The sequence below is a fragment of the Calidris pugnax genome, unplaced genomic scaffold (genome assembly GCF_001431845.1).
Source record: "Calidris pugnax isolate Ruff unplaced genomic scaffold, ASM143184v1 scaffold294, whole genome shotgun sequence".
Classification (NCBI taxonomy): domain Eukaryota; kingdom Metazoa; phylum Chordata; class Aves; order Charadriiformes; family Scolopacidae; genus Calidris; species Calidris pugnax.
This window is the reverse complement of record NW_015094505.1, coordinates 1806526-1818660: the sequence shown is the minus strand read 5'-3', so window position 1 is coordinate 1818660 and position 12135 is coordinate 1806526. Positions and strand designations below refer to the sequence as shown.

The 12135-nt window shown below is 46.0% G+C and overlaps 1 protein-coding gene across 2 annotated transcripts in view; it reads left to right on the top strand.

Moving 5' to 3' along the window:
• Nucleotides 1-12005: 12005 nt before the first annotated feature.
• Nucleotides 12006-12135, top strand: part of MOSPD1 (motile sperm domain containing 1) — a 15769-nt gene continuing 15639 nt past the window's right edge. For both annotated transcript variants that reach the window (XM_014963127.1, XM_014963125.1), the window contains exon 1: nucleotides 12006-12122. The gene's annotated coding sequence lies outside the window, so the exon portion shown is untranslated. The remainder of the gene's footprint in view (nucleotides 12123-12135) is intronic.

The following is a 12135-nucleotide window of genomic DNA, read 5'->3' as shown; positions in this document are numbered from 1 at the left end:
TACCCCTGCAACCATTCCATGGCCATGTTTGGAAGCCTCTGGTCATATATGGGCTAGGTGGAGAGCTCAGAAGGCAAGGAAACTCAAACGTAAAGCCTTGCTGCATACCAGATACAACTGTAATATTTTTCTTGCTGTCCCATGGACCTTTTTCCTCCAGGATCCAGGCCCAGCACGTCCCCGGCACCCCTGGCTACCCCGACCCAGCCATGTGGCAGACAGGGAAGGCAATGAAAGCGCAGGGTAAACTGCTCTACTTGCTGTAAGTGTAAGATGGAAGCTCCTGCCGCCAGTGCAACTCTTTGTCAATGTACAAAATGAGAATCTTATCTTTTTCAAAGCTTTTCTTGAAATGCTCTACAAAGCTGCCTGTGTGCGAGCGTTATACTCAGCTGCTCCTTTTCCCAGCAGATAGGCAAAAGAGCACTATCTGATTTCCTAGGCCACGTCTACACTATGCCTTCTATCTCACCATGGAGTTTTTCCCTAATGTCATTAAAATAAAGCAAGCCCATCTAAGAAAAGGGGCTCTGCAGACAGCAGACTTTAGGGTTTTGCTAACTGTTCCTTCCTCTTGAGATTTATTTTCTCGTTGTAGCCTCATGATTAGTTTTACAGGGGTACAGAACATACACATAACTCAGTAAGGCAGCTGGCATGTCCTGCCTCCTGACAAAATCCACTTGGGAGGATCTAAACAAACTTGGTAAAACGCCTCACTTTGCCACTGTTCTCCAACCAAGAAAGCAGCCAGGAACGATTCTGTCACTACCAGGTCTTCCCACACACCCTGCCTTCACCTGAATTTTTATTCACAGGAACATGCAAATTTCCTGTGACAAGGGCTGGAAACGGCTTCTGTCGCATTTCCAAAAGACATCAGAGGACATCAGTCACTGTGTCACGCAGGCCATAAAACAACTTTTAACAGACAATAGTGGAAAAAATCCTGACCCAAGAGCCAGCACGACAAACATACAGAGAAACTCAGTCCTCCCTTTGAAAAGAGTATTGTTTATTGCTGCCAAGGTCAGTAAGACTATAAGCAAACTGCTTATAGTTTCACAAACTACTTATGGTTTTCACCCCACAAATTTACCGATGCCACTACTCCGCACTGTTAGTTCTGAAAATACTCAAAGAACGGTTAAGATCAGAAGCAGGCAGGCCTCAAACACAGCCACTGAGCAAAAACTCGATAGGCTGGAGTGGCATCGAGGCCAACCTGCTGCTTCCCCTACAGATTCCCTTCCCTTTGGAATCTTGGGTGGGGGGGACAAACACATCAATCTTTAGAGAACTTAGTGAAGAAAATATGAATTTCTGGCCTCGATGTCTAAGGGCTATTTGCTACTCCCTCAAGGGGACCAGAATTTTATCCAGTGCCTTAAGCCATCCCAGATGGCCACCCCAAAGTCCTTCAGAGCAAGGAAAGAAGTGCAGCATCTGTCCTGGGTTTCTCATGGTCCAGTTAAATCCAAGTATCAACAGATTGGAAGAATCACAGAATCACAGAGTTGTCATGGTTGGAAAGGACCTCTGAGATCACCGAGTCCAACCATAAGAAGGTCTCTGGAAGATCCTGGATGTGGTTTAGGATCATAACAGAGAGAAACCCTTCTGCCCAACCATAGTCATGGGCATCTCATGCAGCTCTAATGATAATTAAACTATTACTTCGTGTGAAAGTCAAGGCTTTTCTATCCCAGCAAAAACTAAAGAGGGGGGCGTGAACACCCAGTGAGACTGAGAAATGGTGACACTTCCCTATTACTCGTCTACTTGCCTTAGTGTCAAATACTAATCCCTAATACTAACTGTTAATAGTCGTATAAACTAACTCAAGCCAACCCGCTTCGCATGGCGTGTTTTACCCTCAGTCACTGAGGGAGAAATCGCAGTCTGATCAGTAGGAGCCAAAGGCATTTTTGTCACCGAGAATCACTGTGGCTGCTGTGTGCCTGCTTTTCTTCACCAATAAGGCTAATTTTGACTATTGGGCACAAATCTGATTTTTATTTTTTTTTTTAATTTACACTTTCTGCCTTTTTAATTTAAATTAGGTGACATTTGTAGTCTGGTCTTAAATGACTTACACAGGGCTGTAAGGGAATATAAGGCAGAAATGAGAGCAGAACCTCCATTTCCATACTTACAGCCATGAGCTCTGACTGCTGCTGCCCGCCTTACTGAAACAGTAAACGCAGGCAGCTCCAGTCTTCAGATTTTATGATCCCAGCCTTCCTCTTTTGTTGTTGGTCATTCATCCTTTTTATGTAACTGTTGCCGTAGCCTTGAAAACCCTAAAGGACAACCTGACACTAAGCTGTATCATTGGGAAGAGTTATCAAAATTGTGGACCAAGCATAAAAGTTGCCACCCATTTTCTTGATTTTGGGGAGATGGCCCATTGGTAACCGCTCCAGTGAATACTCCTACTATCAAACCTACTGCCTAAAATTGGGTGTGCAACAGAGGGAAGCCGTAAATAAATGGCCCGGTCCTGCTAATGACTGAGCACAGGGCAGACGTAAGGTCAGACAGCAGCGCTGTCATTTTCAGTAAATTCACTGGATCCAATTTCTATCCCACATTGCTATAATTTTGCTGAATACTACTTTATCGACTTTTATCCTAATATAACCCAAAGCATCCCTATTGTACACTCTTTCTCCTAGTCAAAAGTTTCTTGTGAGTGTAATAATACTCGGGTGAATTTATCAGTATTACTACAAATAACACAAAGAAACTAAAAAATAAGAATAAATAAAGGGTATTATCTATGTTGTCTATACCAAACTGTGCTGTTAGCATTGTATTGGGGGAAGGAACAACTAAGCCAGGAGTTTCATGTGGATCTGTGCTGGAAACACCTTTCCCATCAAAAGCCCACTTTTATTGTAATTAAATGCTTGGAGAAAACAGTTAATTTTGTGAAAAAATCATTTTAGGAGAAAAGCAAAGATTCTGAGAACATCTAGTATCTTGTTTCAATATTCTTCCTTCAAAATAAATTCCCAGTACAGTGACATGGAGCATAGTGCCTATAAATACAGTGTACACCATATCACAGTGCAATAGAGTCTAAATTAAAGCAGACATTTCAATCTATCCATCATGCCTTTATTTCCTGAATGTTCTCTCTCACCCGATGACCCCTCCCCACCTGGGAATCGGGAGAAAACAAGGAAACCCAAGGGCTGAACTATAAAAAGATTTAATAGTGTAAGACTAGATAATTAACATTAAAGAACTGGTATTGATCTGGATACCAATATAAAATATACAAGGATTATACTCAGCCCATTCCATCAGCAGGAAGCTCCCAGTAGGGCCAGCCAATGTGGGACCCTACGAGCGCCACGAGTTCTCAGGATCCCGGCCATAGAGGGAGAGAGAGAGAGAGAGAGAGAACTCCTCATAAACTTTCTAATTGACATTGAATATGATGTTGATGGCATGAAATAACCCCGTTGACAGCTTGGGTCAAGTGCCCGGGTCTCGCTCCTCCTCATCCTCACACCTGGGGAGCTCAGAAATACTGAGACCTTGAAACCCACAGCCCACAGCTGTCTATAAAGTAAATATTGTCACAAATTCAGACACTAAAAGTGCATTTTTCCCAAGCATTAGAAGATAAATGAGTCCTGTGTCACTGAAACCAGGACAGCATGTCAAAAAATTTTGAAAGAAAGGTTACAATCATTAAACAGACAGATTATGCTCCAACAGGAGCAACAAAGCTGGTGAAGGGCCTGGACAATAAATCATACGAAGAACGATTGAGGGAGCTGGGACTGTTTAGTTTGAGGAAGAGGAGACTGAGGGGTGACCTCATCACTCTCTACAACTACTTGAGAGGACGCTGTAAAGAGGTTGGTGCTGGTCTCTTCTCACAAGCAATTAGTGATAGAACAAGAGGGAATGGATTCAAGCTGCAACAGTGTAGGTTTAGAGTGGACATGAGAAAACAATTCTTCACAGAAAGAGTGGTCAGACCCTGGCTGCCCAGGGAGGTGGTTGAGTCACCATCCCTGAATGTGTTCAAGAGTCGTTTAGATGTGGTGTGGGGGGATATGGTGGAGGGGAGAACTTTGTAGAGTAGGGTAGATGGTTGGACTCAATGATCCCAAGGGTCTTTTCCAACCTAGATGATTCTATAATTCTATGATAACAGGGTTGCAGGTAAGCATAATTTAGCTAAACTCTGCCTCCCCCCCAAAAAACCCCACCATTGAGCCAAGCCTCCCCCTCCCCCCTTTTCACTGCGCTCGCACTGCTCTCCCTGTCCCACCGACGCTTTTAGGAGTTTCAGAAGGGAGGTTATATCTGAGAGGTGGCCATCACACCAAAAAAAAACCAAAAAAAAAAAAAAGGAAATTAAATAAATTTTGTTATGTTTGCATTTCAGAATAAATGTAAATTTGCCCCAGAACAACAAACGACATGAAATGAGACTTACAAATGTGCTGGCACAAGCTCACACATGAGGCAGTCACAGATGATTGATACAAGGGCTGATACTATAATTTAGCTTTTTTATGCAGTTTAAATGAGCACTCAATTCTGTACCCTTTAATCACAAAGTGGCATTTCATCTCAGGAGCAGGCAGCTGTAGACTGCCCAACAGGAATAGGCAAAGTAGGCTGAGGCCTCCAAAAAAACCCAGATCAAAAACATTATTTGAAAAATGAAATATTAATATAGGCAAGGCTTCCAACTAAATGTTTCCTTTGGTATTTGCTCAAGCGACTGTTATACCTCTAGTGGCAGCAGAAGTGAATTACTTAGCATAATGACTATGGAAAATTCAGACTACAGTTAAGTAATCCCTACATCTTGCACATAGGTATGTACATAGAGAAATGTGCGTCATTTTTGGAAAATGAAGTCTTAAATCCCCAGCGTGGTAATTCCCCCTGCTCAGAGCCTGAAACTCCAGCAAGAGCTGTGAGCTGGCCTTTCCCAGTGGAATACTGTCATTTGGCCAAATAAAACTTGAGCATGCAGGCTCACAGCCAGCGTTCAGATGCACCCGGTTCTGCTGAAGTGACCAGCCATGGCCTCCCCTCAAAGGAAATAAAAATGCTCATTATAAAAATGCTAACGAACGGCTTGCCCGCTGCTCTGGAGAGGGAGGCCCACAGCAAGAGGTGTTGAGGCTGTGACAGAGCCCAGGAGTCTGCCTCCTCCCAAACCCAGCCGTGTCGACAGCAGAGCCCTGCCCCGGGGCTGCCCAGGGGCTGGCAATCGGTTACCACCCCTCTGATCCGGATATACTTGTCTGAACACTCCCTGACCTATTTCAGTGAAATTCCGCTGGGCCAGCAAACTCTTCTTACTTCAAATGTTGGGCCAGGGTTGCGTAGATATTTTTTCCTTCCCTGCAAAGCAAGCTCCACCTGTTTCTGCTCTGCTCACCTTGGGCTACGCTTTGGCTCAGTGCCCCCCACCTCACTGGGCTATGCATTATTTTGTCTATTTTTAGACAAAACCTAAGTCCTTGGGGTTTTTTAAGTTGGGTTCCACCCCGCACCTCTTATTTACTTCACTAAGAGCTATGGTCCCTGCCAACACAACAAAAGAGAGGGCATGGGCTTTGAAAAAAATGGCCTGGAGGTTCCAAAATTGAATGTGTCTCCAGGAAAAAGATTTTTGAAACTGTGGCCTGATCCTCCCTAACTCTCCTCTGAATTTGACCTTTGGTAAACTGCATGGCTCAAGTTATTTCACAGTCATAGCATCAATGATCTCAATCTCGTTAGTGTCCCGCTCTCCGGATCCACCAAACTCAGCAGGGTCTCCACAATCCAAGTTTTTTCTGGCCTGGGCCTGGGTGTAAGTGATTGAGGATGTGGCCCTTGCTGAGTTGCACCCTCCCATTCACAGGTCGAAGTGTGTCCAAGGCAGGTGACTCCTCATACCTTGAGTCAAAGGGATCACTGTAATTAATGCCAGATGGAGAAGTGCACTCTCGCCACTGTGTGTGCGAATCAAGAACAGGCAAGATCTGTTGCTGATGGTCTTCAAGCCTGCGCAGGTTGATTACCCTTGCTGTAAACTTCTCAGTCAGCGGTGGCAGCAAAGCCCAAATCCAGAAGGTTTTCACGTTTCCAGCTCAGAGCTGAACTCCTGCTTACCTCCCAGCCCTCTGTTCTGCAGCGTTTGCAAGGAACCAAGAGCTGCATGAACTAAAGATGAGACCTTCTGCTTAGCAGCAACAGCAGCTTCTTTGGACCCCCAGGTCCCGCCTGTTTGGACCCCCTTGTCTTTGTCCTGCTGACCGTAGTAAAGGAAGGAGTTCAGCAGGCAGGACGGGTGGCTTCCAGAGTGACTCCCAGCAGAGCTCCATGCTGCGGTGCAAGGTGGAGAGCCCTTCGGAGAGGGGCCGGGACAAGAGGGAGAAGGACATGCTTCTCTTGTGGCCAGCTTTTGAGGAGAAACCTATATTTTGGTGCGGGCACTTGCTAACCGGGCAGCAAAGCCACCGGCGAGGCCGCCCTGCCTCTCCTTGGCACAAAGACTTTCTAAGGTGCACACGTTGAATGCTTGAGGAGCAGAGGTGGATTGGAACAAGTGGAGCTTTTAATAAGATTTTGATAACAATGATTTTTATGTTAATGTCTAAAGAGTTTGCTTTTGTAACATTTAACTGATAAGCATATAATCTAATTTTAATTTAATCTCTGCAGGTGTTTCCCAATGGTAAATGTTAAATTTTTATTGCTTCCTTAGGCAGTAATAACAGGTGAAATGTCTGTGGGGCTCTGACCGTCCATCTGTACGCAGATAGCATAGTCTTTTATAATAGCTGTAAATCTGACAGGATAGCCTCTTACTTTCGTGATGGCATTATAAATATGTGTCAGTGCTGAAGTAAACATCTTTGGAAGGAAAACGAAATAGAGATGTTATTAGAGGTCTAATGAAACAACCATAACTGCTCATTTCTAAGAGATGTATGCGCACATTCTTGAGAGAAGCAGAGCCCACGCTGGGCTTGCAGCGGGACAATGCAGAGTCTCAGCAGGCTCCTACAGACACCGCCGAAATAGATCCTACACTTCATAAAGATGATGACTGCCTATAAAACTCTCAACGTTTGCACTCTCTGATGTTTCCAAATTATTATAAATACTGTGGTGTCTAAGACTCAATTATGGCTTCTTTCATACGGCTTTGTGGAGCAGGGCATATGTCGGGAAGAACCACAAGACACCCGAGTACAGGGAAACCAACCCCGATGCCCATCTGAAGCGTCATGAAAGCACAGTTTGGGCAAAATTCACTCCGTCCAGGGCCTGAGAGGGACCTGACTCATTGCTCAGATCTTACGCTGCCCTTGTTCTCAAAAAAAGAGCACACATGAAACCTGCCTCTGTTTACATTTAGTATTTTAAAGACAGCTATGCTTCAGGCTATATTTTCCCCAAATCATTTTATCTTTTTATGTTTATGGAGCACATACATCTCTCTGCCACGCTGGGCTCCCCGTGACCACAGGCACCTCTCAGGGACCCATTAGCACGGATAGAGTGGAGCTCAAGGACTTGTAAGATGGAACTGGCTTGTCTCCAGCCAGCGTGGAGCACGGGCAGAGCGCGCTCCGAGCCGCCTTCGCTCTCCTGTAGAGGCATGTCCCAAAAGGGATTACACTTTAACAGAGGTCTAGATATTTCCTCAACGGTGCTTAGATATGTGGTTCCCAAGGTCCACATTATTAGTCATAAAAACAAACAGTCTAACCTCTGGCACACAAAAATACCCCCGAGTGCATTGGAGTCCCTGGTGACACGGGACGGGGATACAGCCCGCTGCCGCCGGGGGGTGGCAATCTGAAAAGCTGCCACATAAGCAAGTTAAAAACCCAAAATTTTACGGGTGAATTAAAGTTACAAGAAGAGCCTAGACAGTTTATGTTGAGCAATTCCTGCTTCTGTTATAAGTCAGAACATGTATGCTGGATAAAGGTGTAGTTGGAAAGCAGGATTTTAAAATGAAAAAAAAAAAAAAGAGATCTTTTATGAAGACTTACTAAAAGAGTATTAATTAGAAAGAAAACTCAAATCATTTTCTGCAGAAAGACAAGATGAAAACAACACAACATGGGCGTGAATGGAAATGCAGATATGTCATTCCACTTCCCGAGTTACTTCAAAGTCAAAGAGGATCTGCCATGTTGTGTCATGCGTCAAGACAAACAAAATACTCCCTGAAGAACTATTACCAATCACAGGCACAAACATCTCCAGGCAAGACTCAGATACAGAAAATGTCTAGCTCTCTCCTCTCTGCACAGAAGTTCTTTTCCTATCAAACTTTGTAAAAAAAAAGTGATTTATTTAGAGTAACTGCTTCAGACTGACAATTCCTTAGAGGCAGCACCCCTCATGGAGTGTCTGAGCCAGCTGTGCCACCATCCCACAAGTGTCACATGGCAAGCACAGAACCCCACCGCCGTGCCCTCTGTCTCCAAATACTACCCACTGTCCTTGTGCCATGCCAGATAAAGTGGAATTATTTTGCTAAGCAAGTGTGAAAATTACAGGAGTAATGCTGCATTTCCCGCAACTTAAAAAAATCTTCTCCACGTTAAAGGAGTTGAGAATCTCCCATAGGAAGTATTTAAGCAGAGGGATAATCACCACAGCAATCAAACCCAGGACAGAGTCCTTCAGGAGCCTTCCCTATCCGCAGGTTCGGCTCAGGTTTCCTGCTGCAAGGAGGCAATATTTTATGTAACACAAGAGCAGCCAACACTTTTAGGTAATTCGCAGTGGTTTCCCAAGTAGGTAAAAACCAGGGGACCAAACATTAGCTACAGGAACAGAATTTTTTTTTTTACACCTCAGATCGCGCTTAAAGCAACCTGACAAACTTGTTGCAGATTCTCTACTGCATGTCATGTCTCTGCTCCTCTGCAGCGGTTATTTCTGACTTCTTCATCCACATTTTTTCCTCTCACCATTTCCCCACTCTACCAGCATCATAACAAGGCCTGCGACCTCAACGTGCCTCTGATCCTAGAAGTAATTCATTATTTGGGCAAAATCAAGTAGCTAGAGAAAGTTAAAGAAACCATAAGCTAATGATGAAGGAGAGAACTTCCCACAGGTCTGAGATAGTTCAAGTTACTGCCACACATGGCAGTAGTCTCCATCAAGCAGCTCCATGATATTTCATAGAATCATAGACTCATAGAATGGTTTTAGTTGGAAGAGACCCAGTGCCACCCCCTGCCCTGGGCAGGGACACCTCCCACCAGCCCAGGTTGCTCCAAGCCCCCTCCAACCTGCCCTTGAACCCCTCCAGGGATGGGGCAGCCACAGCTTCTCTGGGCAACCTGAGCCAGGCTCTCACCACCCTCACAGCAAGGAATTTCTTTCTGGTGTCTCATCTCAATCTCCCCTCTTCCAATTTAAAACCGTTCCCCCTTGTCCTGTCACTGCACTCCCTGATCCAGGGTCCCTCCCCAGCTCTCCTGGAGCCCCTTCAGATATTGGAAGGGGCTCTAAGATCTCCCCGGAGCCTTCTCTTCTCCAGGCTGAACAACCCCAGCTCTCTCAGCCCCCCCTCACAGCAGAGGGGCTCCAGCCCTCCATATTTGTGCTGGTTCCGTAGTGATGGCACCTTTAATAACAGCTGGGATGGGGCAGAATCTCCCTTAAAAGCACATTATTGCAATGTCATTGGGGATGGAGGGTTTGCACCGACTCCTACTGGGATGCAGACAGTAGTTTGGAGTGAGCACAGGGCTTTTAAAATAACAAGATAACCCCAAAACAAGTGATAGGGGGGTGGAAGAGGAAGGAGACCAGCACGATTTCCCATTTTCAACAGGGGGCCGGGGGATGCAAACACTATTAAACGTGTGACAGAAAAACCAAAGTTGAATCCTGGGGAACTTAAAAAGAGAAACCTAAAACCTGCTTTTAGAGATTCTGAACTTTCTTTGTGAATTAAATGGAAATTTTAAACTCGGCTAATTAATGTGCTTCTAAGTCTACCCATTTTAAATTATGGGGTTTTTTTTCTAATTTGATCATTCTGTTTATCATTAATTTGAATCTCTCTGAAGCATGTTTATGTCTGCTGCTTTTCCTGAGACATGTTTCCACAACCAGAAACACCCTATGTTTGATTAATACTCAGTAAAAACATAGTCATTTTCTGAATGTACCCTGAAGGCTGATAATCTGTTTAAAAACAAAAATTCCAGTTTAAAAATAAACATAGGTGTTAAATTCAATGAGCTGATTTACACTTGTCAAGAAACAAAACCAGTATTTTACCAGTTTTCACTGCATACCTTTACAGAAATTCTGACGTTATAATTTCTATATATAATAATTTATCTGTAAAATGATGTAATTTGTGGCTGTAAGACTGAAACTGTTGATGAACTACTAGCAACTATGAGACCTGCAGAAGGAAGCACTTGGAAAAAGATGGGTGTTAACACATGCATCTTGGCTAAGTTACAAAAAAAAAAGGATTTTTTTTTAAATTTATGTAATGTCTTCTATGATTTTTAAATAGACAAAATATGTTACTTCCTGTCCTGGATTGTTTCATGATGTTATTGTGAAAGGCTAATGGCTGTTGTGTTTATTTCACCATAGAAGTGTGTTCATTTCACTGGTGGATAAAAGTTTTGCAATCCTGCTGACTGGATGGCTTAATATAAATCTTAATTATTCACCTGACTTGCAACAAAAATATTTTGCTGCGTTAATTATTTTAAAATTGGGATTCTGTTGCTGCAGGTTTGTGGGTTTTTTTTATTATACAGGGCTTAAAAGCCCAAGTCAGGGAGAAAAAAAAAAAAAAAAAAGAAAAAAAAGATGATCAGAACAGACAAACAGAATGGATCAGGTTGGAAGAGACCTTAAAGCCCATCCAGTGCCACCCCCTGCCCTGGGCAGGGACACCTCCCACCAGACCAGGTTGCTCCAAGCCCCCTCCAACCTGGCCTTGAACCCCTCCAGGGATGGGGCAGCCACAGCTTCTCGGGGCAACCTGGCTCTCACCACCCTCACAGCAAGGAATTTCTTCCTAGTATCTCACCTTAATCTCCCCTCTTTCAGTTTAAAACCCTTCCCCCTCCTCCCATGACTCCCCTCCCTGATCCAGAGTCCCTCCCCATCTCTCCTGGAGCCCCTTGAGGGACTGGAAGGGGCTCCATGGTCTCCCCGGAGCCTTCTCTTCTCCAGGCTGAACCCCCCAACTCTCTCAGCCTGTCCTCACAGCAGAGGGGCTCCAGCCCTCTGGACAGATAGCAGATACCGCAATAAATGAGTTGAAGTCCACAAGTAGACTACTTTAATGAAAACACATGAAGTAAATAAGGGAAATATAGAACAAAGATAAGAGCAAGAGAAACATGAGCCATTGAAACTATGCTACTGAGTGATGAGGTGGTCGGGACAGTGGGTTGTACCCGTTACCAGTTTCCCCCCGCACTCAGAGCAGGGGTGCCCGCCATCCCGTGCTGCCGGGGGTCTGCCGGGTCCCGGCCCGCCCGCTGCCCGCGGAGCCCCAGAGGAGACAAGGGATCCTGAAGGGAACCCGCGTCCAGGCCTGGGGCCTGCGAGCCCTGACACCGCCGTCCCAAGGTCAATTGCAATGAGCGGGCCCACCAACCCTTTCGGTAAGGGCTTATGCCTCAGAAACTATTAGTTAAGGTTAATTACTCTTAAAAAACCAAATTCCTGTAGGAGCAGAGGGCGGGCCGGGCGCAGAATCCCTCACTTCTCCGCCCGGGGGCCCAGGCCGGCAGCGCACCTCACCCGCTCCACGCGGCGCCGGTGCTGCCCCCTGCCCGGCCCCGAAGCTGCCGGCGGCGGAAGGGCCCCGTGCCGCCTCCGCGGGGCAGCCGCCGAAGAACGGAGCTCCAACGGCAGCGGCATCCCCCCCACCGCTCCTCACGGCCGGCCCGGGCCAACATGGCGGCGGGCTGTGGCGGCGGCGAGGGGCGGGGCCCGGTGACGTATGGCGCTGGCCGCGGCCGGGGGGCGGAGGGGCAGGGAGCAGTCCGCCGCCGTCCCGGCAGCCATAGCGACGACGCTACCTGCGGCGAGGGCGGCCGGCAGGGGGGCGGACAAAGGCGGCCCCGGAGGGGGTGAGTTCGGGGC